Source organism: Petromyzon marinus, chromosome 15, assembly GCF_048934315.1.
Source record: "Petromyzon marinus isolate PM22_M1 ecotype Great Lakes invasive population chromosome 15, UKy_Petmar_22M1.pri1.0, whole genome shotgun sequence".
NCBI lineage: Eukaryota > Metazoa > Chordata > Hyperoartia > Petromyzontiformes > Petromyzontidae > Petromyzon > Petromyzon marinus.
The window spans coordinates 15,475,112-15,503,031 of record NC_133681.1 but is presented as its reverse complement, the minus strand read 5'-3'; the positions used below and the strand labels follow the sequence as shown (position 1 = coordinate 15,503,031).

General features: G+C 45.4%; 19 non-coding genes across 19 annotated transcripts; all 19 read left to right on the top strand.

The window, feature by feature from the left end:
• The first annotated feature begins 1,002 nt into the window (after positions 1-1,002).
• TRNAE-CUC (transfer RNA glutamic acid (anticodon CUC)) lies at positions 1,003-1,074 on the top strand. Its single transcript has one exon. It is a non-coding gene; the product is annotated as a tRNA-Glu (tRNA).
• A 1,386-nt stretch (positions 1,075-2,460) lies between these two features.
• On the top strand, positions 2,461-2,532 carry TRNAE-CUC (transfer RNA glutamic acid (anticodon CUC)). Its single transcript has one exon. It is a non-coding gene; the product is annotated as a tRNA-Glu (tRNA).
• Positions 2,533-5,329: 2,797 nt separating this feature from the next.
• On the top strand, positions 5,330-5,401 carry TRNAE-CUC (transfer RNA glutamic acid (anticodon CUC)). The gene has a single exon. It is a non-coding gene; the product is annotated as a tRNA-Glu (tRNA).
• Positions 5,402-6,788: 1,387 nt separating this feature from the next.
• TRNAE-CUC (transfer RNA glutamic acid (anticodon CUC)) lies at positions 6,789-6,860 on the top strand. Its single transcript has one exon. It is a non-coding gene; the product is annotated as a tRNA-Glu (tRNA).
• Positions 6,861-7,433: 573 nt separating this feature from the next.
• TRNAE-CUC (transfer RNA glutamic acid (anticodon CUC)) lies at positions 7,434-7,505 on the top strand. Its single transcript has one exon. It is a non-coding gene; the product is annotated as a tRNA-Glu (tRNA).
• Positions 7,506-8,892: 1,387 nt separating this feature from the next.
• Positions 8,893-8,964, top strand: TRNAE-CUC (transfer RNA glutamic acid (anticodon CUC)). The gene has a single exon. It is a non-coding gene; the product is annotated as a tRNA-Glu (tRNA).
• Positions 8,965-10,554: 1,590 nt separating this feature from the next.
• On the top strand, positions 10,555-10,626 carry TRNAE-CUC (transfer RNA glutamic acid (anticodon CUC)). Its single transcript has one exon. It is a non-coding gene; the product is annotated as a tRNA-Glu (tRNA).
• A 1,388-nt stretch (positions 10,627-12,014) lies between these two features.
• On the top strand, positions 12,015-12,086 carry TRNAE-CUC (transfer RNA glutamic acid (anticodon CUC)). Its single transcript has one exon. It is a non-coding gene; the product is annotated as a tRNA-Glu (tRNA).
• A 1,388-nt stretch (positions 12,087-13,474) lies between these two features.
• TRNAE-CUC (transfer RNA glutamic acid (anticodon CUC)) lies at positions 13,475-13,546 on the top strand. The gene has a single exon. It is a non-coding gene; the product is annotated as a tRNA-Glu (tRNA).
• Positions 13,547-14,985: 1,439 nt separating this feature from the next.
• On the top strand, positions 14,986-15,057 carry TRNAE-CUC (transfer RNA glutamic acid (anticodon CUC)). Its single transcript has one exon. It is a non-coding gene; the product is annotated as a tRNA-Glu (tRNA).
• Positions 15,058-16,478: 1,421 nt separating this feature from the next.
• TRNAE-CUC (transfer RNA glutamic acid (anticodon CUC)) lies at positions 16,479-16,550 on the top strand. The gene has a single exon. It is a non-coding gene; the product is annotated as a tRNA-Glu (tRNA).
• A 1,387-nt stretch (positions 16,551-17,937) lies between these two features.
• TRNAE-CUC (transfer RNA glutamic acid (anticodon CUC)) lies at positions 17,938-18,009 on the top strand. The gene has a single exon. It is a non-coding gene; the product is annotated as a tRNA-Glu (tRNA).
• A 1,022-nt stretch (positions 18,010-19,031) lies between these two features.
• Positions 19,032-19,103, top strand: TRNAE-CUC (transfer RNA glutamic acid (anticodon CUC)). Its single transcript has one exon. It is a non-coding gene; the product is annotated as a tRNA-Glu (tRNA).
• Positions 19,104-20,488: 1,385 nt separating this feature from the next.
• Positions 20,489-20,560, top strand: TRNAE-CUC (transfer RNA glutamic acid (anticodon CUC)). Its single transcript has one exon. It is a non-coding gene; the product is annotated as a tRNA-Glu (tRNA).
• A 1,392-nt stretch (positions 20,561-21,952) lies between these two features.
• On the top strand, positions 21,953-22,024 carry TRNAE-CUC (transfer RNA glutamic acid (anticodon CUC)). The gene has a single exon. It is a non-coding gene; the product is annotated as a tRNA-Glu (tRNA).
• A 1,390-nt stretch (positions 22,025-23,414) lies between these two features.
• On the top strand, positions 23,415-23,486 carry TRNAE-CUC (transfer RNA glutamic acid (anticodon CUC)). The gene has a single exon. It is a non-coding gene; the product is annotated as a tRNA-Glu (tRNA).
• A 1,386-nt stretch (positions 23,487-24,872) lies between these two features.
• Positions 24,873-24,944, top strand: TRNAE-CUC (transfer RNA glutamic acid (anticodon CUC)). Its single transcript has one exon. It is a non-coding gene; the product is annotated as a tRNA-Glu (tRNA).
• Positions 24,945-26,361: 1,417 nt separating this feature from the next.
• TRNAE-CUC (transfer RNA glutamic acid (anticodon CUC)) lies at positions 26,362-26,433 on the top strand. Its single transcript has one exon. It is a non-coding gene; the product is annotated as a tRNA-Glu (tRNA).
• Positions 26,434-27,821: 1,388 nt separating this feature from the next.
• TRNAE-CUC (transfer RNA glutamic acid (anticodon CUC)) lies at positions 27,822-27,895 on the top strand. The gene has a single exon. It is a non-coding gene; the product is annotated as a tRNA-Glu (tRNA).
• Positions 27,896-27,920: the final 25 nt, after the last annotated feature.

Sequence of the window (27,920 nt, the reverse complement as noted above, 5' to 3'; positions counted from 1 at the left end):
ACCTTTATTCAAGGCATCATGTTTGCAATAACCACAATACAAGCAGTCAAAATGCAAACAAAAGAGACAACTCTGATTATAATATGCATTGTCCTTGAATTTGATTGGTCCACACCGGTGACGGCTTTTCTTAGAGCCTAGTCTCCACTGGTGTTGGACCAGAAGACGCCAAATGGTCCAACACCAGTGGAGACTAGGCTCTAAGAAAAGCCGTCTCAGGTGTGGACCAATCAAATTCATGGACAGTGCATATTAATATCAGAGTTGTCTCTTTTGTTTGCATTTTGACTGCTTGTGTTGTGGTTATTGCAAACATGATGCCTTGAATAAAGGTGTCAGTTTTTGTGCCAGTTTTAAGGGTAAAACCTATTACTACAAGTCAAACAATTCTAGATTTGAAGCTTTCGTTACTGCAAGGATTCATACTCTTTGTTTTTTTCGGTAAAGTCACGTAGGTAAAATAAAATGTGTTTATTTATTTATTTTATTATTTTATTTTACCTACGTGACTTTACCGAAAAAACCAAAGAGTTCAGGTCAACCAGCTTCCCTGGTGGTCTCGTGGTTGGGATTCGGTGCTCTCACCACCGCTGCCCGGGGTCGATTTGATTCCCGTTAAGGGAACACTTTTTTAAAATAATTTTAAAAAGTTACATTTTTATTGACGCAAAGTTGTAACTGCTTTAAAAAAAGACTCCAAGATCCTCATTCCCTGACCAAAAACCCAACCCGTGCCACGGCGCTGAAAGCGTCGATTTTTCACCACGAGACTACCAGGGAAATTGACGTAAATACCTCGACGTGTCCTGCTGTTCCACATCATCAAAAGGCTTTATCCTTTACTGCTGAACGAAGGCTTCCCCAGGCAGTCGCCATCTCTTACGGTCTCACGATTCCTGGTCAATCCCGTGAACAGATTCCAAAGCACCATCAACTCTCGAGCGAGCTCCCGGTGTTGGAGGTGGCAGGACATCAGGACACGTGGAGACACGTCAACCAGCTTCCCTGGTGGTCTAGTGGTTAGGATTCGGCGCTCTCACCGCCGCGGCCCGGGTTCGATTCCCGGTCAGGGAACACTCGTTTTTATAATTATGGAAGTTTTTTTTTGCAAAAAAGTTTAACTGCTTTGAAAAAAACACCAAGAGCCTCGTTCCCTGACCTGGAATCGCATCCGTGTTGCAGCACTGAGAGCGTCGAATTTTAACCTTCAGACCACCAAGACAGTTGGAAAAAGTACTTCCACGTGTCCTGCTGTCCCGCATCTTCACTAGCCTTGAGCTTCTACTGCTGAACGAAGGCTTCCCCAGGCCGTCGCCATCTCTTACGGTCTCACGAATCCACAGTCAATCCCGTGAACAGATTCAATTCACCATCAACTCTAGAGCGAGCTCCCGGTGTTGGAGGTGCCAGGACAGCAGGACACGTGGAGACACGCCAACCATTATGAGACCTCCTTTGCCAGTAACAAGATATAGTAATAGGTTTCACCCTTTTAACTGGCACAAAACTGACACCTTTATTCAAGGCATAATGTTTGCAATAACCACAACACAAGCAGTCAAAATGCAAACAAAAGAGACAACTCTGATAATAATATGCACTGTCTCCACTTGTGTTGGACCAGAAGACGCCAAAAGGTCCAACACCAGTGGAGACTAGGCTCTAAGAAAAGCCGTCTCGGGTGTGGACCAATGAAATTCAAGGACAGTGCATATTATTATTAGAGTTGTCTCTTTTGTTTGCATTTTGACTGCTTGTGTTGTGGTTATTGCAAACATGATGCCTTGAATAAAGGTGTCAGTTTTTGGCCAGTTAAAAGGGTAAAACCTATTACTACACGTCAACCAATTCTAGATTTGAAGCTTTCGTTACTGCAAGGATTCATACTCTTTCGTTTTTTCGGTAAAGTCACGTAGGTAAAATAAAATAGTTTTTTCAATTATTTTAATTATTTTATTTTACCTACGTCACTTTACCGAAAAAACCAAGAGTTCAGGTCAACCAGCTTCCCTGGTGGTCTCGTGGTTGGGAATCGGTGCTCTCACCGCCGCTGCCCGGGGTCGATTCGAGTCCCGTTCAGGGAACACTTTTTTGAAATAATAAAAAAGTTAAATTTTCATTGACGCAAAGGTGTAACTCCTGTAAAAAAGACACCAAGAGCCTCATTCCCTGACCAAAAACCGAACCCGTCCCACGGCGCTCAAAGCGTCGATTTTTCACCACGAGACCACCAGGGAAATTGAAGGATATGCCTCCACGTGTCCTACTGTTCCACATCATCACCAGGCTTGATCCTTTACTGCTGAACGAAGGCTTCCCCAGGCAGTCGCCATCTCTTACGGTCTCACGATTCCACAGTCAATCCCGTGAACAGATTCCAAAGCACCATCAACTCTCAAGCGAGCTCCCGGTGTTGGAGGTGCCAGGACATCAGGACACGTGGAGACACGTCAACCAGCTTCCCTGGTGGTCTAGTGGTTAGGATTCGGCGCTCTCACCGCCGCGGCCCGGGTTCGATTCCCGGTCAGGGAACACTCGTTTTTATAATAATGAAAGGTTTTTTTACGCAAAAGTTTAACTGCTTTGAAAAAAACACCAAGAGCCTCGTTCCCTGACCTGGAATCGCACCCGTGTTGCAGCACTGAGAGCGTCGAATTTTAACCATCAGACCACCAAGGAAGTTGGAAAAAGTACTTCTACGTGTCCTGCTGTTCCGCATCATCACCAGCCTTGAGCTTCTACTGCGAAGGCTTCTCTTACGGTCTCACGAATCCACAGTCAATCCCGTGAACAGATTCAATTCACCATCAACTCTAGAGCGAGCTCCCGGTGTTGGAGGTGCCAACACCGGGAGCGCTCTCACCGCCGCGGCCCGGGTTCGATTCCCGGTCAGGGAACACTCGTTTTTATAATTATGGAAGTTTTTTTTGCAAAAAAGTTTAACTGCTTTGAAAAAAACACCAAGAGCCTCGTTCCCTGACCTGGAATCGCATCCGTGTTGCAACACTGAGAGCGTCGAATTTTAACCTTCAGACCACCAAGACAGTTGGAAAAAGTACTTCCACGTGTCCTGCTGTCCCGCATCTTCACTAGCCTTGAGCTTCTACTGCTGAACGAAGGCTTCCCCAGGCCGTCGTCATCTCTTACGGTCTCACGAATCCACAGTCAATCCCGTGAACAGATTCAATTCACCATCAACTCTAGAGCGAGCTCCCGGTGTTGGAGGTGCCAGGACAGCAGGACACGTGGAGACACGCCAACCATTATGAGACCTCCTTTGCCAGTAACAAGATATAGTAATAGGTTTCACCCTTTTAACTGGCACAAAACTGACACCTTTATTCAAGGCATAATGTTTGCAATAACCACAACACAAGCAGTCAAAATGCAAACAAAAGAGACAACTCTGATAATAATATGCACTGTCTCCACTTGTGTTGGACCAGAAGACGCCAAAAGGTCCAACACCAGTGGAGACTAGGCTCTAAGAAAAGCCGTCTCGGGTGTGGACCAATGAAATTCAAGGACAGTGCATATTATTATTAGAGTTGTCTCTTTTGTTTCTTTTGTTTGCATTTTGACTGCTTGTGTTGTGGTTATTGCAAACATGATGCCTTAAATAAAGGTGTCAGTTTTTTGTACCAGTTAAAAGGGTAAAACTTATCACTACACGTCAACCAATTCTAGATTTGAAGCTTTCGTTACTGCAAGGATTCATACTCTTTTGTTTTTTCGGTAAAGTCACGTAGGTAAAATAAAATATTTTTTCATTTATTTTATTATTTTATTTTACCTACGTGACTTTACCGAAAAAAACAAAGAGTTAACGTCAACCAGCTTCCCTGGTGGTCTAGTGGTTAGGATTCGGTGCTCTCACCGCCGCTGCCCGGGTTTGATTCCCGGTCCGGGAACACTCGTTTTAATAATTATGAAAGGATTTTTTACGCAAAAGTTTAACTGCTTTGAAAAAAACACCAAGAGCCTCGTTCAATGACCTGAAATCGCACCCGTGTTGCAGCACTGAGAGCGTCGAATTTTAACCATCAGACCACCAAGGAAGTTGGAAAAAGTACGTCTACGTGTCCTGCTGTTCCGCATCATCACCAGCCTTGAGCTTCTACGGCGAAGGCTTCTCTTACGGTCTCACGAATCCACAGTCAATCCCGTGAACAGATTCAATTCACCATCAACTCTAGAGCGAGCTCCCGGTGTTGGAGGTGCCAGGACAGCAGGACACGTGGAGACACGCCTACCATTATGAGACCTCCTTTGCCAGTAACAAGATATAGTAATAGGTTTCACCCTTTTAACTGGCACAAAAACTGACACCTTTATTCAAGGCATCATGTTTGCAATAACCACAATACAAGCAGTCAAAATGCAAACAAAAGAGACAACTCTGATTATAATATGCATTGTCCTTGAATTTGATTGGTCCACACCGGCGACGGCTTTTCTTAGAGCCTAGTCTCCACTGGTGTTGGACCAGAAGACGCCAAATGGTCCAACACCAGTGGAGACTAGGCTCTAAGAAAAGCCGTCTCAGGTGTGGACCAATCAAATTCATGGACAGTGCATATTAATATCAGAGTTGTCTCTTTTGTTTGCATTTTGACTGCTTGTGTTGTGGTTATTGCAAACATGATGCCTTGAATAAAGGTGTCAGTTTTTGTGCCAGTTTTAAGGGTAAAACCTATTACTACAAGTCAAACAATTCTAGATTTGAAGCTTTCGTTACTGCAAGGATTCATACTCTTTGTTTTTTTCGGTAAAGTCACGTAGGTAAAATAAAATGTGTTTATTTATTTATTTTATTATTTTATTTTACCTACGTGACTTTACCGAAAAAACCAAAGAGTTCAGGTCAACCAGCTTCCCTGGTGGTCTCGTGGTTGGGATTCGGTGCTCTCACCACCGCTGCCCGGGGTCGATTTGATTCCCGTTAAGGGAACACTTTTTTAAAATAATTTTAAAAAGTTACATTTTTATTGACGCAAAGTTGTAACTGCTTTAAAAAAAGACTCCAAGATCCTCATTCCCTGACCAAAAACCCAACCCGTGCCACGGCGCTGAAAGCGTCGATTTTTCACCACGAGACTACCAGGGAAATTGACGTAAATACCTCGACGTGTCCTGCTGTTCCACATCATCAAAAGGCTTTATCCTTTACTGCTGAACGAAGGCTTCCCCAGGCAGTCGCCATCTCTTACGGTCTCACGATTCCTGGTCAATCCCGTGAACAGATTCCAAAGCACCATCAACTCTCGAGCGAGCTCCCGGTGTTGGAGGTGGCAGGACATCAGGACACGTGGAGACACGTCAACCAGCTTCCCTGGTGGTCTAGTGGGTAGGATTCGGCGCTCTCACCGCCGCGGCCCGGTTTCGATTCCCGGTCAGGGAACACTCGTTTTTATAATTATGGAAGTTTTTTTTTGCAAAAAAGTTTAACTGCTTTGAAAAAAACACCAAGAGCCTCGTTCCCTGACCTGGAATCGCATCCGTGTTGCAGCACTGAGAGCGTCGAATTTTAACCTTCAGACCACCAAGACAGTTGGAAAAAGTACTTCCACGTGTCCTGCTGTCCCGCATCTTCACTAGCCTTGAGCTTCTACTGCTGAACGAAGGCTTCCCCAGGCCGTCGCCATCTCTTACGGTCTCACGAATCCACAGTCAATCCCGTGAACAGATTCAATTCACCATCAACTCTAGAGCGAGCTCCCGGTGTTGGAGGTGCCATGACAGCAGGACACGTGGAGACACGCCAACCATTATGAGACCTCCTTTGCCAGTAACAAGATATAGTAATAGGTTTCACCCTTTTAACTGGCACAAAACTGACACCTTTATTCAAGGCATAATGTTTGCAATAACCACAACACAAGCAGTCAAAATGCAAACAAAAGAGACAACTCTGATAATAATATGCACTGTCTCCACTTGTGTTGGACCAGAAGACGCCAAAAGGTCCAACACCAGTGGAGACTAGGATCTAAGAAAAGCCGTCTCGGGTGTGGACCAATGAAATTCAAGGACAGTGCATATTATTATTAGAGTTGTCTCTTTTGTTTGCATTTTGACTGCTTGTGTTGTGGTTATTGCAAACATGATGCCTTGAATAAAGGTGTCCGTTTTTGGCCAGTTAAAAGGGTAAAACCTATTACTACACGTCAACCAATTCTAGATTTGAAGCTTTCGTTACTGCAAGGATTCATACTCTTTCGTTTTTTCGGTAAAGTCACGTAGGTAAAATAAAATAGTTGTTTTCAATTATTTTAATTATTTTATTTTACCTACGTCACTTTACCGAAAAAACCAAGAGTTCAGGTCAACCAGCTTCCCTGGTGGTCTCGTGGTTGGGAATCGGTGCTCTCACCGCCGCTGCCCGGGGTCGATTCGAGTCCCGTTCAGGGAACACTTTTTTGAAATAATAAAAAAGTTAAATTTTCATTGACGCAAAGGTGTAACTCCTGTAAAAAAGACACCAAGAGCCTCATTCCCTGACCAAAAACCGAACCCGTCCCACGGCGCTGAAAGCGTCGATTTTTCACCACGAGACCACCAGGGAAATTGAAGGATATGCCTCCACGTGTCCTGCTGTTCCACATCATCACCAGGCTTGATCCTTTACTGCTGAACGAAGGCTTCCCCAGGCAGTCGCCATCTCTTACGGTCTCACGATTCCACAGTCAATCCCGTGAACAGATTCCAAAGCACCATCAACTCTCAAGCGAGCTCCCGGTGTTGGAGGTGCCAGGACATCAGGACACGTGGAGACACGTCAACCAGCTTCCCTGGTGGTCTAGTGGTTAGGATTCGGCGCTCTCACCGCCGCGGCCCGGGTTCGATTCCCGGTCAGGGAACACTCGTTTTTATAATAATGAAAGGTTTTTTTACGCAAAAGTTTAACTGCTTTGAAAAAAACACCAAGAGCCTCGTTCCCTGACCTGGAATCGCACCCGTGTTGCAGCACTGAGAGCGTCGAATTTTAACCATCAGACCACCAAGGAAGTTGGAAAAAGTACTTCTACGTGTCCTGCTGTTCCGCATCATCACCAGCCTTGAGCTTCTACTGCGAAGGCTTCTCTTACGGTCTCACGAATCCACAGTCAATCCCGTGAACAGATTCAATTCACCATCAACTCTAGAGCGAGCTCCCGGTGTTGGAGGTGCCAGGACAGCAGGACACGTGGAGACACGCCTACCATTATGAGACCTCCTTTGCCAGTAACACGTGTCCTGCTGTCCCGCATCTTCACTAGCCTTGAGCTTCTACTGCTGAACGAAGGCATCCCCAGGCAGTCGCCATCTCTTACGGTCTCACGATTCCACAGTCAATCCCGTGAACAGATTCCAAAGCACCATCAACTCTCGAGCGAGCTCCCGGTGTTGGAGGTGTCAGGACATCAGGACACGTGGAGACACGTCAACCAGCTTCCCTGGTGGTCTAGTGGTTAGGATTCGGCGCTCTCACCGCCGCGGCCCGGGTTCGATTCCCGGTCAGGGAACACTCCTTTTTATAATTATTGAAGTTTTTTTTGCAAAAAAGTTTAACTGCTTTGAAAAAAACACCAAGAGCCTCGTTCCCTGACCTGGAATCGCATCCGTGTTGCAGCACTGAGAGCGTCGAATTTTAACCTTCAGACCACCAAGACAGTTGGAAAAAGTACTTCCACGTGTCCTGCTGTCCCGCATCTTCACTAGACTTGAGCTTCTACTGCTGAACGAAGGCTTCCCCATGCCGTCGCCATCTCTTACGGTCTCACGAATCCACAGTCAATCCCGTGAACAGATTCAATTCACCATCAACTCTAGAGCGAGCTCCCGGTGTTGGAGGTGCCAGGACAGCAGGACACGTGGAGACACGACAACCATTATGAGACCTCCTTTGCCAGTAACAAGATATGGTAATAGGTTTCACCCTTTTAACTGGCACAAAACTGACACCTTTATTCAAGGCATAATGTTTGCAATAACCACAACACAAGCAGTCAAAATGCAAACAAAAGAGACAACTCTGATAATAATATGCACTGTCTCCACTTGTGTTGGACCAGAAGACGCCAAAAGGTCCAACACCAGCGGAGACTAGGCTCTAAGAAAAGCCGTCTCGGGTGTGGACCAATGAAATTCAAGGACAGTGCATATTATTATTAGAGTTGTCTCTTTTGTTTGCATTTTGACTGCTTGTGTTGTGGCTATTGCAAACATGATGCCTTGAATAAAGGTGTCAGTTTTTGTGCCAGTTAAAAGGGTAAAACCTATTACTACACGTCAACCAATTCTAGATTTGAAGCTTTCGTTACTGCAGTGATTCATACTCTTTCGTTTTTTCGGTAAAGTCACGTAGGTAAAATAAAATAGTTGTTTTCATTTATTTTAATTATTTTATTTTACCTACGTCACTTTACCGAAAAAACCAAGAGTTCAGGTCAACCAGCTTCCCTGGTGGTCTCGTGGTTGGGAATCGGTGCTCTCACCGCCGCTGCCCGGGGTCGATTCGAGTCCCGTTCAGGGAACACTTTTTTGAAATAATAAAAAAGTTACATTTTCATTGACGCAAAGGTGTAACTCCTGTAAAAAAGACACCAAGAGCCTCATTCCCTGACCAAAACCCGAACACGTCCCACGGCGCTGAAAGCGTCGATTTTTCACCACGAGACCACCAGGGAAATTGAAGGATATGCCTCCACGTGTCCTACTGTTCCACATCATCACCAGGCTTGATCCTTTACTGCTGAACGAAGGCTTCCCCAGGCAGTCGCCATCTCTTACGGTCTCACGATTCCACAGTCAATCCCGTGAACAGATTCCAAAGCACCATCAACTCTCAAGCGAGCTCCCGGTGTTGGAGGTGCCAGGCCATCAGGACACGTGGAGACACGTCAACCAGCTTCCCTGGTGGTCTAGTGGTTAGGATTCGGCGCTCTCACCGCCGCGGCCCGGGTTCGATTCCCGGTCAGGGAACACTCGTTTTTATAATAATGAAAGGTTTTTTTACGCAAAAGTTTAACTGCTTTGAAAAAAACACCAAGAGCCTCGTTCAATGACCTGGAATCGCACCCGTGTTGCAGCACTGAGAGCGTCGAATTTTAACCATCAGACCACCAAGGAAGTTGGAAAAAGTACGTCTACGTGTCCTGCTGTTCCGCATCATCACCAGCCTTGAGCTTCTACTGCGAAGGCTTCTCTTACGGTCTCACGAATCCACAGTCAATCCCGTGAACAGATTCAATTCACCATCAACTCTAGAGCGAGCTCCCGGTGTTGGAGGTGCCAGGACAGCAGGACACGTGGAGACACGCCTACCATTATGAGACCTCCTTTGCCAGTAACACGTGTCCTGCTGTCCCGCATCTTCACTAGCCTTGAGCTTCTACTGCTGAACGAAGGCTTCCCCAGGCCGTCGCCATCTCTTACGGTCTCACGAATCCACAGTCAATCCCGTGAACAGATTCAATTCACCATCAACTCTAGAGCGAGCTCCCGGTGTTGGAGGTGCCAGGACAGCAGGACACGTGGAGACACGCCAACCATTATGAGACCTCCTTTGCCAGTAACAAGATATAGTAATAGGTTTCACCCTTTTAACTGGCACAAAACTGGCACCTTTATTCAAGGCATAATGTTTGCAATAACCACAACACAAGCAGTCAAAATGCAAACAAAAGAGACAACTCTGATAATAATATGCACTGTCTCCACTTGTGTTGGACCAGAAGACGCCAAAAGGTCCAACACCAGTGGAGACTAGGCTCTAAGAAAAGCCGTCTTGGGTGTGGACCAATGAAATTCAAGGACAGTGCATATTATTATTAGAGTTGTCTCTTTTGTTTGCATTTTGACTGCTTGTGTTGTGGTTATTGCAAACATGATGCCTTGAATAAAGGTGTCAGTTTTTGTGCCAGTTAAAAGGGTAAAACCTATTACTACACGTCAACCAATTCTAGATTTGAAGCTTTCGTTACTGCAAGGATTCATACTCTTTCGTTTTTTCGGTAAAGTCACGTAGGTAAAATAAAATAGTTGTTTTCAATTATTTTAATTATTTTATTTTACCTACGTCACTTTACCGAAAAAACCAAGAGTTCAGGTCAACCAGCTTCCCTGGTGGTCTCGTGGTTGGGAATCGGTGCTCTCACCGCCGCTGCCCGGGGTCGATTCGAGTCCCGTTCAGGAAACACTTTTTTGAAATAATAAAAAAGTTAAATTTTCATTGACGCAAAGGTGTAACTCCTGTAAAAAAGACACCAAGATCCTCATTCCCTAACCAAAAACCGAACCCGTGCCACGGCGCTGAAAGCGTCGATTTTTCACCACGAGACTACCAGGGAAATTGACGTAAATACCTCGACGTGTCCTGCTGTTCCACATCATCAAAAGGCTTTATCCTTTACTGCTGAACGAAGGCTTCCCCAGGCAGTCGCCATCTCTTACGGTCTCACGATTCCACAGTCAATCCCGTGAACAGATTCCAAAGCACCATCAACTCTCGAGCGAGCTCCTGGTGTTGGAGGTGGCAGGACATCAGGACACGTGGAGACACGTCAACCAGCTTCCCTGGTGGTCTAGTGGTTAGGATTCGGCGCTCTCACCGCCGCGGCCCGGGTTCGATTCCCGGTCAGGGAACACTCGTTTTTATAATTATGGAAGTTTTTTTTTGCAAAAAAGTTTAACTGCTTTGAAAAAAACACCAAGAGCCTCGTTCCCTGACCTGGAATCGCATCCGTGTTGCAGCACTGAGAGCGTCGAATTTTAACCTTCAGACCACCAAGACAGTTGGAAAAAGTACTTCCACGTGTCCTGCTGTCCCGCATCTTCACTAGCCTTGAGCTTCTACTGCTGAACGAAGGCTTCCCCAGGCCGTCGCCATCTCTTACGGTCTCACGAATCCACAGTCAATCCCGTGAACAGATTCAATTCACCATCAACTCTAGAGCGAGCTCCCGGTGTTGGAGGTGCCAGGACAGCAGGACACGTGGAGACACGCCAACCATTATGAGACCTCCTTTGCCAGTAACAAGATATAGTAATAGGTTTCACCCTTTTAACTGGCACAAAACTGGCACCTTTATTCAAGGCATAATGTTTGCAATAACCACAACACAAGCAGTCAAAATGCAAACAAAAGAGACAACTCTGATAATAATATGCACTGTCTCCACTTGTGTTGGACCAGAAGACGCCAAAAGGTCCAACACCAGTGGAGACTAGGCTCTAAGAAAAGCCGTCTTGGGTGTGGACCAATGAAATTCAAGGACAGTGCATATTATTATTAGAGTTGTCTCTTTTGTTTGCATTTTGACTGCTTGTGTTGTGGTTATTGCAAACATGATGCCTTGAATAAAGGTGTCAGTTTTTGTGCCAGTTAAAAGGGTAAAACCTATTACTACACGTCAACCAATTCTAGATTTGAAGCTTTCGTTACTGCAAGGATTCATACTCTTTCGTTTTTTCGGTAAAGTCACGTAGGTAAAATAAAATAGTTGTTTTCAATTATTTTAATTATTTTATTTTACCTACGTCACTTTACCGAAAAAACCAAGAGTTCAGGTCAACCAGCTTCCCTGGTGGTCTCGTGGTTGGGAATCGGTGCTCTCACCGCCGCTGCCCGGGGTCGATTCGAGTCCCGTTCAGGAAACACTTTTTTGAAATAATAAAAAAGTTAAATTTTCATTGACGCAAAGGTGTAACTCCTGTAAAAAAGACACCAAGATCCTCATTCCCTAACCAAAAACCGAACCCGTGCCACGGCGCTGAAAGCGTCGATTTTTCACCACGAGACTACCAGGGAAATTGACGTAAATACCTCGACGTGTCCTGCTGTTCCACATCATCAAAAGGCTTTATCCTTTACTGCTGAACGAAGGCTTCCCCAGGCAGTCGCCATCTCTTACGGTCTCACGATTCCACAGTCAATCCCGTGAACAGATTCCAAAGCACCATCAACTCTCGAGCGAGCTCCTGGTGTTGGAGGTGGCAGGACATCAGGACACGTGGAGACACGTCAACCAGCTTCCCTGGTGGTCTAGTGGTTAGGATTCGGCGCTCTCACCGCCGCGGCCCGGGTTCGATTCCCGGTCAGGGAACACTCGTTTTTATAATTATGGAAGTTTTTTTTTGCAAAAAAGTTTAACTGCTTTGAAAAAAACACCAAGAGCCTCGTTCCCTGACCTGGAATCGCATCCGTGTTGCAGCACTGAGAGCGTCGAATTTTAACCTTCAGACCACCAAGACAGTTGGAAAAAGTACTTCCACGTGTCCTGCTGTCCCGCATCTTCACTAGCCTTGAGCTTCTACTGCTGAACGAAGGCTTCCCCAGGCCGTCGCCATCTCTTACGGTCTCACGAATCCACAGTCAATCCCGTGAACAGATTCAATTCACCATCAACTCTAGAGCGAGCTCCCGGTGTTGGAGGTGCCAGGACAGCAGGACACGTGGAGACACGCCAACCATTATGAGACCTCCTTTGCCAGTAACAAGATATAGTAATAGGTTTCACCCTTTTAACTGGCACAAAACTGGCACCTTTATTCAAGGCATAATGTTTGCAATAACCACAACACAAGCAGTCAAAATGCAAACAAAAGAGACAACTCTGATAATAATATGCACTGTCTCCACTTGTGTTGGACCAGAAGACGCCAAAAGGTCCAACACCAGTGGAGACTAGGCTCTAAGAAAAGCCGTCTTGGGTGTGGACCAATGAAATTCAAGGACAGTGCATATTATTATTAGAGTTGTCTCTTTTGTTTGCATTTTGACTGCTTGTGTTGTGGTTATTGCAAACATGATGCCTTGAATAAAGGTGTCAGTTTTTGTGCCAGTTAAAAGGGTAAAACCTATTACTACACGTCAACCAATTCTAGATTTGAAGCTTTCGTTACTGCAAGGATTCATACTCTTTCGTTTTTTCGGTAAAGTCACGTAGGTAAAATAAAATAGTTGTTTTCAATTATTTTAATTATTTTATTTTACCTACGTCACTTTACCGAAAAAACCAAGAGTTCAGGTCAACCAGCTTCCCTGGTGGTCTCGTGGTTGGGAATCGGTGCTATCACCGCCGCTGCCCGGGGTCGATTCGAGTCCCGTTCAGGAAACACTTTTTTGAAATAATAAAAAAGTTAAATTTTCATTGACGCAAAGGTGTAACTCCTGTAAAAAAGACACCAAGATCCTCATTCCCTAACCAAAAACCGAACCCGTGCCACGGCGCTGAAAGCGTCGATTTTTCACCACGAGACTACCAGGGAAATTGACGTAAATACCTCGACGTGTCCTGCTGTTCCACATCATCAAAAGGCTTTATCCTTTACTGCTGAACGAAGGCTTCCCCAGGCAGTCGCCATCTCTTACGGTCTCACGATTCCACAGTCAATCCCGTGAACAGATTCCAAAGCACCATCAACTCTCGAGCGAGCTCCCGGTGTTGGAGGTGGCAGGACATCAGGACACGTGGAGACACGTCAACCAGCTTCCCTGGTGGTCTAGTGGTTAGGATTCGGCGCTCTCACCGCCGCGGCCCGGGTTCGATTCCCGGTCAGGGAACACTCGTTTTTATAATTATGGAAGTTTTTTTTTGCAAAAAAGTTTAACTGCTTTGAAAAAAACACCAAGAGCCTCGTTCCCTGACCTGGAATCGCATCCGTGTTGCAGCACTGAGAGCGTCGAATTTTAACCTTCAGACCACCAAGACAGTTGGAAAAAGTACTTCCACGTGTCCTGCTGTCCCGCATCTTCACTAGCCTTGAGCTTCTACTGCTGAACGAAGGCTTCCCCAGGCCGTCGCCATCTCTTACGGTCTCACGAATCCACAGTCAATCCCGTGAACAGATTCAATTCACCATCAACTCTAGAGCGAGCTCCCGGTGTTGGAGGTGCCAGGACAGCAGGACACGTGGAGACACGCCAACCATTATGAGACCTCCTTTGCCAGTAACAAGATATAGTAATAGGTTTCACCCTTTTAACTGGCACAAAAACTGACACCTTTATTCAAGGCATCATGTTTGCAATAACCACAATACAAGCAGTCAAAATGCAAACAAAAGAGACAACTCTGATAATAATATGCATTGTCCTTGAATTTGATTGGTCCACACCGGTGACGGCTTTTCTTAGAGCCTAGTCTCCACTGGTGTTGGACCAGAAGACGCCAAAAGGTCCAACACCAGTGGAGACTAGGCTCTAAGAAAAGCCGTCTCGGGTGTGGACCAATGAAATTCAAGGAAAGTGCATATTATTATTAGAGTTGTCTCTTTTGTTTGCATTTTGACTGCTTGTGTTGTGGTTATTGCAAACATGATGCCTTGAATAAAGGTGTCAGTTTTTGTGCCAGTTAAAAGGGTAAAACCTATTACTACACGTCAACCAATTCTAGATTTGAAGCTTTCGTTACTGCAAGGATTCATACTCTTTCGTTTTTTCGGTAAAGTCACGTAGGTAAAATAAAATCGTTGTTTTCATTTATTTTAATTATTTTATTTTACCTACGTCACTTTACCGAAAAAACCAAGAGTTCAGGTCAACCAGCTTCCCTGGTGGGCTCGTGGTTGGGAATCGGTGCTCTCACCGCCACTGCCCGGGGTCGATTCGATTCCCGTTCAGGGAACACTTTTTTGAAATAATAAAAAAGTTACATTTTCATTGACGCAAAGGTGTTACTCCTGTAAAAAAGACACCAAGAGCCTCATTCCCTGACCAAAAACCGAACCCGTCCCACGGCGCTGAAAGCGTCGATTTTTCACCACGAGACTACCAGGGAAATTGACGTAAATACCTCGACGTGTCCTGCTGTTCCACATCATCAAAAGGCTTTATCCTTTACTGCTGAACGAAGGCTTCCCCAGGCAGTCGCCATCTCTTACGGTCTCACGATTCCACAGTCAATCCCGTGAACAGATTCCAAAGCACCATCAACTCTCAAGCGAGCTCCCGGTGTTGGAGGTACCAGGACATCAGGACACGTGGAGACAAGTCAACCAGCTTCCCTGGTGGTCTAGTGGTTAGGATTCGGCGCTCTCACCGCCGCGGCCCGGGTTCGATTCCCGGTCAGGAAACACTCGTTTTTATAATAATGAAAGGATTTTTTACGCAAAAGTGTAACTGTTTTAAAAAAGATCTCCAAGAGCCTCGTTCCCTGACCTGGAATCGCACCCGTGTTGCAGCACTGAGAGCGTCGAATTTTAACCATCAGACCACCAAGGAAGTTGGAAAAAGTACTTCTACGTGTCCTGCTGTTCCGCATCATCACCAGCCTTGAGCTTCTACTGCGAAGGCTTCTCTTACGGTCTCACGAATCCACAGTCAATCCCGTGAACAGATTCAATTCACCCTCAACTCTAGAGCGAGCTCCCGGTGTTGGAGGTGCCAGGACAGCAGGACACGTGGAGACACGCCAACCATTATGAGACATCCTTTGCCAGTAACAAGATATAGTAATAGGTTTCACCCTTTTAACTGGCACAAAAACTGACACCTTTATTCAAGGCATCATGTTTGCAATAACCACAATACAAGCAGTCAAAATGCAAACAAAAGAAACAACTCTTATAATAATATGCATTGTCCTTGAATTTGCTTGGTCCACACCGGTGACGGCTTTTCTTAGAGCCTAGTCTCCACTGGTGTTGGACCAGAAGACGCCAAAAGGTCCAACACCAGTGGAGACTAGGCTCTAAGAAAAGCCGTCTCAGGTGTGGACCAATCAAATTCATGGACAGTGCATTTTAATATCAGAGTTGTCTCTTTTGTTTGCATTTTGACTGCTTGTGTTGTGGTTATTGCAAACATGATGCCTTGAATAAAGGTGTCAGTTTTTGTGCCAGTTAAAAGGGTAAAACCTATTACTACAAGTCAAACAATTCTAGATTTGAAGCTTTCGTTACTGCAAGGATTCATACTCTTTGTTTTTTTCGGTAAAGTCACGTAGGTAAAATAAAATGTTTTTTTTTTCATTTATTTTATTATTTTATTTTACCTACGTGACTTTACCGAAAAAACCAAAGAGTTCAGGTCAACCAGCTTCCCTGGTGGTCTCGTGGTTGGGATTCGGTGCTCTCACCACCGCTGCCCGGGGTCGATTTGATTCCCGTTCAGGGAACACTTTTTTTAAATAATTTAAAAAAGTAACATTTTTATTGACGCAAAGTTGTAACTGCTTTAAAAAAGACTCCAAGATCCTCATTCCCTGACCAAAAACCGAACCCGTGCCACGGCGCTGAAAGCGTCGATTTTTCACCACGAGACTACCAGGGAAATTGACGTAAATACCTCGACGTGTCCTGCTGTTCCACATCATCAAAAGGCTTTATCCTTTACTGCTGAACGAAGGCTTCCCCAGGCAGTCGCCAACTCTTACGGTCTCACGATTCCACAGTCAATCCCGTGAACAGATTCCAAAGCACCATCAACTCTCGAGCGAGCTCCCGGTGTTGGAGGTGGCAGGACATCAGGACACGTGGAGACACGTCAACCAGCTTCCCTGGTGGTCTAGTGGTTAGGATTCGGCGCTCTCACCGCCGCGGCCCGGGTTCGATTCCCGGTCAGGGAACACTCGTTTTTATAATAATGGAAGTTTTTTTTGCAAAAAAGTTTAACTGCTTTGAAAAAAACACCAAGAGCCTCGTTCCCTGACCTGGAATCGCATCCGTGTTGCAGCACTGAGAGCGTCGAATTTTAACCTTCAGACCACCAAGACAGTTGGAAAAAGTACTTCCACGTGTCCTGCTGTCCCGCATCTTCACTAGCCTTGAGCTTCTACTGCTGAACGAAGGCTTCCCCAGGCCGTCGCCATCTCTTACGGTCTCACGAATCCACAGTCAATCCCGTGAACAGATTCAATTCACCATCAACTCTAGAGCGAGCTCCCGGTGTTGGAGGTGCCAGGACAGCAGGACACGTGGAGACACGCCAACCATTATGAGACCTCCTTTGCCAGTAACAAGATATAGTAATAGGTTTCACCCTTTTAACTGGCACAAAACTGACACCTTTATTCAAGGCATAATGTTTGCAATAACCACAACACAAGCAGTCAAAATGCAAACAAAAGAGACAACTCTGATAATAATATGCACTGTCTCCACTTGTGTTGGACCAGAAGACGCCAAAAGGTCCAACACCAGTGGAGACTAGGCTCTAAGAAAAGCCGTCTCGGGTATGGACCAATGAAATTCAAGGACAGTGCATATTATTATTAGAGTTGTCTCTTTTGTTTGCATTTTGACTGCTTGTGTTGTGGTTATTGCAAACATGATGCCTTGAATAAAGGTGTCAGTTTTTGTGCCAGTTAAAAGGGTAAAACCTATTACTACACGTCAACCAATTCTAGATTTGAAGCTTTCGTTACTGCAAGGATTCATACTCTTTCGTTTTTTCGGTAAAGTCACGTAGGTAAAATAAAATAGTTGTTTTCAATTATTTTAATTATTTTATTTTACCAACGTCACTTTACCGAAAAAACCAAGAGTTCAGGTCAACCAGCTTCCCTGGTGGTCTCGTGGTTGGGAATCGGTGCTCTCACCGCCGCTGCCCGGGGTCGATTCGAGTCCCGTTCAGGGAACACTTTTTTGAAATAATAAAAAAGTTAAATTTTCATTGACGCAAAGGTGTAACGCCTGTAAAAAAGACACCAAGAGCCTCATTCCCTGACCAAAAACCGAACCCGTCCCACGGCGCTGAAAGCGTCGATTTTTCACCACGAGACCACCAGGGAAATTGAAGGATATGCCTCCACGTGTCCTGCTGTTCCACATCATCACCAGGCTTGATCCTTTACTGCTGAACGAAGGCTTCCCCAGGCAGTCGCCATCTCTTACGGTCTCACGATTTCACAGTCAATCCCGTGAACAGATTCCAAAGCACCATCAACTCTCAAGCGAGCTCCCGGTGTTGGAGGTACCAGGACATCAGGACACGTGGAGACAAGTCAACCAGCTTCCCTGGTGGTCTAGTGGTTAGGATTCGGCGCTCTCACCGCCGCGGCCCGGGTTCGATTCCCGGTCAGGGAACACTCGTTTTTATAATAATGAAAGGTTTTTTTACGCAAAAGTTTAACTGCTTTGAAAAAATCTCCAAGAGCCTCGTTCCCTGACCTGGAATCGCACCCGTGTTGCAGCACTGAGAGCGTCGAATTTTAACCATCAGACCACCAAGGAAGTTGGAAAAAGTACTTCTACGTGTCCTGCTGTTCCGCATCATCACCAGCCTTGAGCTTCTACTGCGAAGGCTTCTCTTACGGTCTCACGAATCCACAGTCAATCCCGTGAACAGATTAAATTCACCATCAACTCTAGAGCGAGCTCCCGGTGTTGGAGGTGCCAGAACAGCAGGACACGTGGAGACACGCCAACCATTATGAGACCTCCTTTGCCAGTAACAAGATATAGTAATAGGTTTCACCCTTTTAACTGGCACAAAAACTGACACCTTTATTCAAGGCATCATGTTTGCAATAACCACAATACAAGCAGTCAAAATGCAAACAAAAGAAACAACTCTTATAATAATATGCATTGTCCTTGAATTTGCTTGGTCCACACCGGTGACGGCTTTTCTTAGAGCCTAGTCTCCACTGGTTTTGGACCAGAAGACGCCAAAAGGTCCAACACCAGTGGAGACTAGGCTCTAAGAAAAGCCGTCTCAGGTGTGGACCAATCAAATTCATGGACAGTGCATTTTAATATCAGAGTTGTCTCTTTTGTTTGCATTTTGACTGCTTGTGTTGTGGTTATTGCAAACATGATGCCTTGAATAAAGGTGTCAGTTTTTGTGCCAGTTTTAAGGGTAAAACCTATTACTACAAGTCAAACAATTCTAGATTTGAATCTTTCGTTACTGCAAGGATCATCATCACCAGGCTTGATCCTTTACTGCTGAACGCAGGCTTCCCCAGGCAGTCGCCATCTCTTACTTTCTCACGATTCCACAGTCAATCCCGTGAACAGATTCCAAAGCACCGACAACTCTCAAGCGAGCTCCCGGTGTTGGAGGTGCCAGGACATCAGGACATGTGGAGACACATCAACCAGCTTCCCTGGTGGTCTAGTGGTTAGGATTCGGCGCTCTCACCGCCGCGGCCCGGGTTCGATTCCCGGTCAGGGAACACTCGTTTTTATAATTATGGAAGTTTTTTTTGCAAAAAAGTTTAACCTGGAATCGCACCCGTGTTGCAGCACTGACAGCGTCGAATTTGAACCATCAGACCACCAAGGAAGTTGGAAAAAGTACTTCTACGTGTCCTGCTGTTCCGCATCATCACCAGCCTTGAGCTTCTACTGCGAAGGCTTCTCTTACGGTCTCACGAATCCACAGTCAATCCCGTGAACAGATTCAATTCACCATCAACTCTAGAGCGAGCTCCCGTTGTTGGAGGTGCCAGGACAGTAGGACACGTGGAGACACGCCTACCATTATGAGACCTCCTTTGCCAGTAACAAGATATAGTAATAGGTTTCACCCTTTTAACTGGCACAAAAACTGACACCTTTATTCAAGGCATCATGTTTGCAATAACCACAATACAAGCAGTCAAAATGCAAACAAAAGAGACAACTCTGATAATAATATGCATTGTCCTTGAATTTGATTGGTCCACACCAGTGACGGCTTTTCTTAGAGCCTAGTCTCCACTGGTGTTGGACAAAGAAGACGCCAAAAGGTCCAACACCAGTGGAGACTAGGCTCTAAGAAAAGCCGTCTCAGGTGTGGACCAATCAAATTCATGGACAGTGCATATTAATATCAGAGTTGTCTCTTTTGTTTGCATTTTGACTGCTTGTGTTGTGGTTATTGCAAACATGATGCCTTGAATAAAGGTGTCAGTTTTTGTGCCAGTTTTAAGAGTAAAACCTATTACTACAAGTCAAACAATTCTAGATTTGAAGCTTTCGTTACTGCAAAGATTCATACTCTTTGTTTTTTTCGGTAAAGTCACGTAGGTAAAATAAAATGTTTTTTTTTTTCATTTATTTTATTATTTTATTTTACCTACGTGACTTTACCGAAAAAACCAAAGAGTTCAGGTCAACCAGCATCCCTGGTGGTCTCGGGGTTGGGATTCGGTGCTCTCACCACCGCTGCCCGGGGTCGATTTGATTCCCGTTCAGGGAACACTTTTTAAAAATAATTTTAAAAAGTTACATTTTTATTGACGCAAAGTTGTAACTGCTTTAAAAAAGACTCCAAGATCCTCATTCCCTGACCAAGAACCGAACCCGTGCCACGGCGCTGAAAGCGTCGATTTTTCACCACGAGACCACCAGGGAAATTGAAGGATATGCCTCCACGTGTCCTGCTGTTCCACATCATCACCAGGCTTGATCCTTTACTGCTGAACGCAGGCTTCCCCAGGCAGTCGCCATCTCTTACTTTCTCACGATTCCACAGTCAATCCCGTGAACAGATTCCAAAGCACCATCAACTCTCAAGCGAGCTCCCGGTGTTGGAGGTGCCAGGACATCAGGACATGTGGAGACACATCAACCAGCTTCCCTGGTGGTCTAGTGGTTAGGATTCGGCGCTCTCACCGCCGCGGCCCGGGTTCGATTCCCGGTCAGGGAACACTCGTTTTTATAATTATGGAAGTTTTTTTTGCAAAAAAGTTTAACTGTTTGAAAAAAACACCAAGAGCCTCGTTCCCTGACCTGGAATCGCATCCGTGTTGCAGCACTGAGAGCGTCGAATTTTAACCTTCAGACCACCAAGACAGTTGGAAAAAGTACTTCCACGTGTCCTGCTGTCCCGCATCTTCACTAGCCTTGAGCTTCTACTGCTGAACGAAGGCTTCCCCAGGCCGTCGCCATCTCTTACGGTCTCACGAATCCACAGTCAATCCCGTGAACAGATTCAATTCACCATCAACTCTAGAGCGAGCTCCCGGTGTTGGAGGTGCCAGGACAGCAGGACACGTGGAGACACGCCAACCATTATGAGACCTCCTTTGCCAGTAACAAGATATAGTAATAGGTTTCACCCTTTTAACTGGCACAAAACTGACACCTTTATTCAAGGCATAATGTTTGCAATAACCACAACACAAGCAGTCAAAATGCAAACAAAAGAGACAACTCTGATAATAATATGCACTGTCTCCACTTGTGTTGGACAAGAAGACGCCAAAAGGTCCAACACCAGTGGAGACTAGGCTCTAAGAAAAGCCGTCTCGGGTGTGGACCAATGAAATTCAAGGACAGTGCATATTATTATTAGAGTTGTCTCTTTTGTTTGCATTTTGACTGCTTGTGTTGTGGTTATTGCAAACATGATGCCTTGAATAAAGGTGTAAGTTTTTGTGCCAGTTAAAAGGGTAAAACCTATTACTACACGTCAACCAATTCTAGATTTGAAGCTTTCGTTACTGCAAGGATTCATACTCTTTCGTTTTTTCGGTAAAGTCACGTAGGTAAAATAAAATGTTTTTTTTTTTTCATTTTTTTTATTATTTTATTTTACCTACGTGACTTTACCGAAAAAACCAAAGAGTTCAGGTCAACCAGCATCCCTGGTGGTCTCGGGGTTGGGATTCGGTGCTCTCACCACCGCTGCCCGGGGTCGATTTGATTCCCGTTCAGGGAACACTTTTTAAAAATAATTTAAAAAAGTTACATTTTTATTGACGCAAAGTTGTAACTGCTTTAAAAAAGACTCCAAGATCCTCATTCCCTGACCAAGAACCGAACCCGTGCCACGGCGCTGAAAGCGTCGATTTTTCACCACGAGACCACCAGGGAAATTGAAGGATATGCCTCCACGTGTCCTGCTGTTCCACATCATCACCAGGCTTGATCCTTTACTGCTGAACGCAGGCTTCCCCAGGCAGTCGCCATCTCTTACTTTCTCACGATTCCACAGTCAATCCCGTGAACAGATTCCAAAGCACCATCAACTCTCAAGCGAGCTCCCGGTGTTGGAGGTGCCAGGACATCAGGACATGTGGAGACACATCAACCAGCTTCCCTGGTGGTCTAGTGGTTAGGATTCGGCGCTCTCACCGCCGCGGCCCGGGTTCGATTCCCGGTCAGGGAACACTCGTTTTTATAATTATGGAAGTTTTTTTTGCAAAAAAGTTTAACTGTTTGAAAAAAACACCAAGAGCCTCGTTCCCTGACCTGGAATCGCATCCGTGTTGCAGCACTGAGAGCGTCGAATTTTAACCTTCAGACCACCAAGACAGTTGGAAAAAGTACTTCCACGTGTCCTGCTGTCCCGCATCTTCACTAGCCTTGAGCTTCTACTGCTGAACGAAGGCTTCCCCAGGCCGTCGCCATCTCTTACGGTCTCACGAATCCACAGTCAATCCCGTGAACAGATTCAATTCACCATCAACTCTAGAGCGAGCTCCCGGTGTTGGAGGTGCCAGGACAGCAGGACACGTGGAGACACGCCAACCATTATGAGACCTCCTTTGCCAGTAACAAGATATAGTAATAGGTTTCACCCTTTTAACTGGCACAAAACTGACACCTTTATTCAAGGCATAATGTTTGCAATAACCACAACACAAGCAGTCAAAATGCAAACAAAAGAGACAACTCTGATAATAATATGCACTGTCTCCACTTGTGTTGGACAAGAAGACGCCAAAAGGTCCAACACCAGTGGAGACTAGGCTCTAAGAAAAGCCGTCTCGGGTGTGGACCAATGAAATTCAAGGACAGTGCATATTATTATTAGAGTTGTCTCTTTTGTTTGCATTTTGACTGCTTGTGTTGTGGTTATTGCAAACATGATGCCTTGAATAAAGGTGTAAGTTTTTGTGCCAGTTAAAAGGGTAAAACCTATTACTACACGTCAACCAATTCTAGATTTGAAGCTTTCGTTACTGCAAGGATTCATACTCTTTCGTTTTTTCGGTAAAGTCACGTAGGTAAAATAAAATGTTTTTTTTTTCATTTATTTTATTATTTTATTTTACCTACGTGACTTTACCGAAAAAACCAAAGAGTTCAGGTCAACCAGCATCCCTGGTGGTCTCGGGGTTGGGATTCGGTGCTCTCACCACCGCTGCCCGGGGTCGATTTGATTCCCGTTCAGGGAACACTTTTTAAAAATAATTTAAAAAAGTTACATTTTTATTGACGCAAAGTTGTAACTGCTTTAAAAAAGACTCCAAGATCCTCATTCCCTGACCAAGAACCGAACCCGTGCCACGGCGCTGAAAGCGTCGATTTTTCACCACGAGACCACCAGGGAAATTGAAGGATATGCCTCCACGTGTCCTGCTGTTCCACATCATCACCAGGCTTGATCCTTTACTGCTGAACGCAGGCTTCCCCAGGCAGTCGCCATCTCTTACTTTCTCACGATTCCACAGTCAATCCCGTGAACAGATTCCAAAGCACCATCAACTCTCAAGCGAGCTCCCGGTGTTGGAGGTGCCAGGACATCAGGACATGTGGAGACACATCAACCAGCTTCCCTGGTGGTCTAGTGGTTAGGATTCGGCGCTCTCACCGCCGCGGCCCGGGTTCGATTCCCGGTCAGGGAACACTCGTTTTTATAATTATGGAAGTTTTTTTTGCAAAAAAGTTTAACTGTTTGAAAAAAACACCAAGAGCCTCGTTCCCTGACCTGGAATCGCATCCGTGTTGCAGCACTGAGAGCGTCGAATTTTAACCTTCAGACCACCAAGACAGTTGGAAAAAGTACTTCCACGTGTCCTGCTGTCCCGCATCTTCACTAGCCTTGAGCTTCTACTGCTGAACGAAGGCTTCCCCAGGCCGTCGCCATCTCTTACGGTCTCACGAATCCACAGTCAATCCCGTGAACAGATTCAATTCACCATCAACTCTAGAGCGAGCTCCCGGTGTTGGAGGTGCCAGGACAGCAGGACACGTGGAGACACGCCAACCATTATGAGACCTCCTTTGCCAGTAACAAGATATAGTAATAGGTTTCACCATTTTAACTGGCACAAAACTGACACCTTTATTCAAGGCATAATGTTTGCAATAACCACAACACAAGCAGTCAAAATGCAAACAAAAGAGACAACTCTGATAATAATATGCACTGTCTCCACTTGTGTTGGACAAGAAGACGCCAAAAGGTCCAACACCAGTGGAGACTAGGCTCTAAGAAAAGCCGTCTCGGGTGTGGACCAATGAAATTCAAGGACAGTGCATATTATTATTAGAGTTGTCTCTTTTGTTTGCATTTTGACTGCTTGTGTTGTGGTTATTGCAAACATGATGCCTTGAATAAAGGTGTAAGTTTTTGTGCCAGTTAAAAGGGTAAAACCTATTACTACACGTCAACCAATTCTAGATTTGAAGCTTTCGTTACTGCAAGGATTCATACTCTTTCGTTTTTTCGGTAAAGTCACGTAGGTAAAATAAAATAGTTGTTTTCAATTATTTTAATTATTTTATTTTACCAACGTCACTTTACCGAAAAAACCAAGAGTTCAGGTCAACCAGCTTCCCTGGTGGTCTCGTGGTTGGGAATCGGTGCTCTCACCGCCGCTGCCCGGGGTCGATTCGAGTCCCGTTCAGGGAACACTTTTTTGAAATAATAAAAAAGTTAAATTTTCATTGACGCAAAGGTGTAACGCCTGTAAAAAAGACACCAAGAGCCTCATTCCCTGACCAAAAACCGAACCCGTCCCACGGCGCTGAAAGCGTCGATTTTTCACCACGAGACCACCAGGGAAATTGAAGGATATGCCTCCACGTGTCCTGCTGTTCCACATCATCACCAGGCTTGATCCTTTACTGCTGAACGAAGGCTTCCCCAGGCAGTCGCCATCTCTTACGGTCTCACGATTTCACAGTCAATCCCGTGAACAGATTCCAAAGCACCATCAACTCTCAAGCGAGCTCCCGGTGTTGGAGGTACCAGGACATCAGGACACGTGGAGACAAGTCAACCAGCTTCCCTGGTGGTCTAGTGGTTAGGATTCGGCGCTCTCACCGCCGCGGCCCGGGTTCGATTCCCGGTCAGGGAACACTCGTTTTTATAATAATGAAAGGTTTTTTTACGCAAAAGTTTAACTGCTTTGAAAAAATCTCCAAGAGCCTCGTTCCCTGACCTGGAATCGCACCCGTGTTGCAGCACTGAGAGCGTCGAATTTTAACCATCAGACCACCAAGGAAGTTGGAAAAAGTACTTCTACGTGTCCTGCTGTTCCGCATCATCACCAGCCTTGAGCTTCTACTGCGAAGGCTTCTCTTACGGTCTCACGAATCCACAGTCAATCCCGTGAACAGATTCAATTCACCATCAACTCTAGAGCGAGCTCCCGGTGTTGGAGGTGCCAGGACAGCAGGACACGTGGAGACACGCCAACCATTATGAGACCTCCTTTGCCAGTAACAAGATATAGTAATAGGTTTCACCCTTTTAACTGGCACAAAAACTGACACCTTTATTCAAGGCATCATGTTTGCAATAACCACAATACAAGCAGTCAAAATGCAAACAAAAGAAACAACTCTTATAATAATATGTATTGTCCTTGAATTTGCTTGGTCCACACCGGTGACGGCTTTTCTTAGAGCCTAGTCTCCACTGGTGTTGGACCAGAAGACGCCAAAAGGTCCAACACCAGTGGAGACTAGGCTCTAAGAAAAGCCGTCTCAGGTGTGGACCAATCAAATTCATGGACAGTGCATTTTAATATCAGAGTTGTCTCTTTTGTTTGCATTTTGACTGCTTGTGTTGTGGTTATTGCAAACATGATGCCTTGAATAAAGGTGTCAGTTTTTGTGCCAGTTTTAAGGGTAAAACCTATTACTACAAGTCAAACAATTCTAGATTTGAAGCTTTCGTTACTGCAAGGATTCATACTCTTTGTTTTTTTCGGTAAAGTCACGTAGGTAAAATAAAATGTTTTTTTTATTTATTTTATTATTTTATTTTACCTACGTGACTTTACCGAAAAAACCAAAGAGTTCAGGTCAACCAGCTTCCCTGGTGGTCTCGTGGTTGGGATTCGGTGCTCTCACCACCGCTGCCCGGGGTCGATTTGATTCCCGTTCAGGGAACACTTTTTTTAAATAATTTAAAAAAGTAACATTTTTATTGACGCAAAGTTGTAACTGCTTTAAAAAAGACTTCAAGATCCTCATTCCCTGACCAAAAACCGAACCCGTGCCACGGCGCTGAAAGCGTCGATTTTTCACCACGAGACTACCAGGGAAATTGACGTAAATACCTCGACGTGTCCTGCTGTTCCACATCATCAAAAGGCTTTATCCTTTACTGCTGAACGAAGGCTTCCCCAGGCAGTCGCCAACTCTTACGGTCTCACGATTCCACAGTCAATCCCGTGAACAGATTCCAAAGCACCATCAACTCTCGAGCGAGCTCCCGGTGTTGGAGGTGGCAGGACATCAGGACACGTGGAGACACGTCAACCAGCTTCCCTGGTGGTCTAGTGGTTAGGATTCGGCGCTCTCACCGCCGCGGCCTGTGTTCGATTCCCGGTCAGGGAACACTCGTTTTTATAATTATGAAAGGTTTTTTTACGCAAAAGTTTAACTGCTTTGAAAAAAACACCAAGAGCCTCGTTCCCTGACCTGGAATCGCATCCGTGTTGCAGCACTGAGAGCGTCGAATTTTAACCTTCAGACCACCAAGACAGTTGGAAAAAGTACTTCCACGTGTCCTGCTGTCCCGCATCTTCACTAGCCTTGAGCTTCTACTGCTGAACGAAGGCTTCCCCAGGCCGTCGCCATCTCTTACGGTCTCACGAATCCACAGTCAATCCCGTGAACAGATTCAATTCACCATCAACTCTAGAGCGAGCTCCCGGTGTTGGAGGTGCCAGGACAGCAGGACACGTGGAGACACGCCAACCATTATGAGACCTCCTTTGCCAGTAACAAGATATAGTAATAGGTTTCACCCTTTTAGCTGGAACAAAACTGACACCTTTATTCAAGGCATAATGTTTGCAATAACCACAACACAAGCAGTCAAAATGCAAACAAAAGAGACAACTTTGATAATAATATGCACTGTCTCCACTTGTGTTGGACCAGAAGACGCCAAAAGGTCCAACACCAGTGGAGACTAGGCTCTAAGAAAAGCCGTCTCGGGTGTGGACCAATGAAATTCAAGGACAGTGCATATTCTTATCAGAGTTGTCTCTTTTGTTTGCATTTTGGATGCTTGTGTTGTGGTTATTGCAAACATGATGCCTTGAATAAAGGTGTCAGTTTTTGTGCCAGTTTTAAAGGGTAAAACCTATTACTACACGTCAACCAATTCTAGATTTGAAGCTTTCGTTACTGCAAGGATTCATACTCTTTCGTTTTTTCGGTAAAGTCACGTAGGTAAAATAAAATAGTTGTTTTCATTTATTTTAATTATTTTATTTTACCTACGTCACTTTACCGAAAAAACCAAGAGTTCAGGTCAACCAGCTTCCCTGGTGGTCTCGTGGTTGGGAATCGGTGCTCTCACCACCGCCGCCCGGGGTCGATTCGAGTCCCGTTCAGGGAACACTTTTTTGAAATAATAAAAAAGTTACATTTTCATTGACGCAAAGGTGTAACTCCTGTAAAAAAGACACCAAGAGCCTCATTCCCTGACCAAAAACCGAACCCGTCCCACGGCGCGGAAAGCGTCGATTTTTCACCACGAGACCACCAGGGAAATTGAAGGATATGCCTCCACGTGTCCTGCTGTTCCACATCACCACCAGGCTTGATCCTTTACTGCTGAACGAAGGCTTCCCCAGGCAGTCACCATCTCTTACGGTCTCACGATTCCACAGTCAATCCCGTGAACAGATTCCAAAGCACCATCAACTCTCAAGCGAGCTCCCGGTGTTGGAGGTGCCAGGACATCAGGACACGTGGAGACACGTCAACCAGCTGCCCTGGTGGTCTAGTGGTTAGGATTCGGCGCTCTCACCGCCGCGGCCCGGGTTCGATTCCCGGTCAGGGAACACTCGTTTTTATAATTATGAAAGGTT